At 37.2% G+C, this 2723-nt stretch overlaps 1 pseudogene; it reads left to right on the top strand.

Moving 5' to 3' along the window:
* The first annotated feature begins 571 nt into the window (after positions 1 to 571).
* Positions 572 to 1170, top strand: LOC117029635 (olfactory receptor 4C16-like; annotated as a pseudogene).
* Positions 1171 to 2723: the final 1553 nt, after the last annotated feature.

Genomic DNA, 2723 nt, shown 5'->3' with positions numbered 1-2723 from the left:
CAAGAAAAGATGAAATACTGACATTTGCGATGTAGATGGAGCTTGAGATTATCATGCTAAGTGAGAAGAGTCAGAAGGAAAAAGTTGAGAACCATATGATTTCACTCATGTGTGAGATATAAAACTAAAAGCAACAAATGAACAAGACAAATAAAAACTCATAGACACAGACAACAGTTTAGTGGTTATCAGAGAATGAGAGGGGAGGGGATGGTAGAGGAAGGTAAAGGGGATCAAATATGTGGTGACTGAAAGAGATTTGCCTTCAGGTGGTGAACACACAATGCAATATACAGAGGATGTATTGTAGAATTGTACTCTTGAAAGCTATATAATTTTATTAACCACTGTCACCTGAATTAATTTAATTTAAAAAAATTCAAACAGACCAGAAAAAAGAAAAGAGTTGAGATGAATTATTAAGAAACCACAGCTGAAATATCAATGATGAGGAATACTTATTTTTTCTTAAAAATGGTTCATAAAATCGCATAGCACACCATGAATTACTACCTTTATGTTTTGTAGATAAACAATTTCAAATTCACCCCTTCTCCTCATTCATAAAATCATGCAGCTAAATAATAATGTGACTGAGTTCATTCTGCTTGGGTTGACCCAAGCAGAAAATAGTGTTTGTCACTTTCTTGCTTTTCTATTTGGGGACGTTGTTGGGTAACTTTCTGATCATTACTACTATCAAGACCAGCCAGACACTTGGAAGTCCAATGTACTTCTTCCTTTTCCATTTATCCTTATCTGATACCTGCTTCTCTACTTCCATAGCCCCGAGAATGATTGTGGACGCCCTTTTCAAGAATACCACTGTCTCTTTCAGTGAGTGCATAGTCCAGGTTTTTTCATTCCATTTCTTTGGCTGCCTGAAAAGTATAATGGAGCATCTTCATCCTGATGCTCATGGCCCTTGACCGCTATGTGGCCATCTGTAAGCCCCTTCACTACATGGCCATCATGAGTCAGCGGGTCTGTGGTGTGTTGGTGGCTGTGGCCTGGGTGGGGTCCTGTGTACATTCTTTAGCTCAGATTTTTCTGGCCTTAAGTTTACCTTTCTGTGGTCCCAATGTAATCGATCACTATTTATGTGACTTGCACTATTTATGTGACTTGTTGCAACTTGCTTGTACAGACACTTACGTGATCAATTGTTAGCATGACTATCATCCAAAAGATGATAAGAAGTGTTGGAGGCTGAAAGTAGAAAATCAAAATGCCAGCAATGTTGGTCTCTAGGGAGGCCACTCTCTTTGGCTTATAGATGGCCACCTTGTCCCTGTGTACTCACATGGTCTTTCCTAAGGTTGGGGAGGGGGACATGAAGAAGGGGGGGAGAGAGAGAGAGAGAGAGAGAGAGAGAGAGAGAGAGAGAGAGAGAGAGAATGCTACAATGGAAATATCCTTGTAATCTGCACATGAATCAAGAAATAGAGCACTGCTATCACCTACAAAATCAAAGATATGTCACTTCCTGTCCTTACTCCTTCCCTTCCCCTAGAATGAGTTATCCTCCTGACCTTTATTGGTAATATCACCCTTTCTGGTACCTTAACCTAAGTATGTATCTGTCTCATTTGTTACAGAATTTCCTCATGGGTAAAATAAGTACCGTGTGTCCATCATATCGGGTCCTTGTGAAGATTAAATGAGAACACTTCATCTATGATCCATAGCAAACCCTCAATAGGCATTTGTTAGGATTTATTTTGTTCACACAGCACATGGAAATTAGCTCAATCTTTGGATATGGATGTAACAAGAGGAAAGGATGAAAAAAGACGAACAGAAATGCTATAAGGACTTGGGGGGAATTAAAACATGATAAACTGCAACTTTTATTTTTCAAATAATTTTTTGAAAACTTTTCTAAATTCCTACAAAATACTTTTAACATTATCAGTTTATTATTTTTTGTGAAATCTACCTAATACTTGGAAATAAACTAAAACTCATTAAAATTCTGTCAGAGAATGCAATATAGACATTTTTGGAGGAGAGATGAAGGCCACTGGCTACCATAAGGACTAAGTCTGTTCTTTACTCCTCGGTCGGTTTATAGAGATTACAAAAAGGATAAAGTCTTTAAAGCAAAAACACCTCAATTTGTCTTCATCACACAATTATCTGAGTAAAGTTCAGGGGAATTCAGTCACTGGAGGAGTGTCTAATGACTAAGATTCCTAAATCGCAAGCAAAGTTAATTGTGGCTTGCATACTATTTATAATCTAGATTCTATCCTAGCAGCATGCAGTTCTGATAACTTTGATCTAAAGGAAATCCAGTTGGTGAGGTTATGATTTGGGAAGGTTATTCCAAACATCTTGGAAAGAATAGTCAATGCTCTAGAATAAAATGCAGCTTTACAATGTATTCTCTCTACAATGAAGTTGCTATGTAGCTAATCATGTGAGCCTGGACATCTCTAAGAATAATTTTAGTTCTGAAAATATAGGTTGTGATTTGACTTGTTTGGATATTAAAATTATTCCACTTGTCTTGAAACTGTTGCTCTGAGCATAAGACCTCTCATTGCTTATGTGAACGTTGGTTGAGTGACAGGTGTCAGTTATCAAAATGACACAAGGACTTTTTGTTTGTTTGTTTTTTGTTTTTTTCCTTATGAATGGCTCCTAAACTACGCTGAATGAAATGTGAATTCAAGAAGCTGAAATGACATGCTCTGAATAATAGGTGAATGACCAGAATT

Source organism: Rhinolophus ferrumequinum, chromosome 11, assembly GCF_004115265.2.
Source record: "Rhinolophus ferrumequinum isolate MPI-CBG mRhiFer1 chromosome 11, mRhiFer1_v1.p, whole genome shotgun sequence".
Taxonomy (NCBI): Eukaryota; Metazoa; Chordata; class Mammalia; order Chiroptera; family Rhinolophidae; genus Rhinolophus; species Rhinolophus ferrumequinum.
This window is presented reverse-complemented; position numbering and strand designations above follow the sequence as displayed.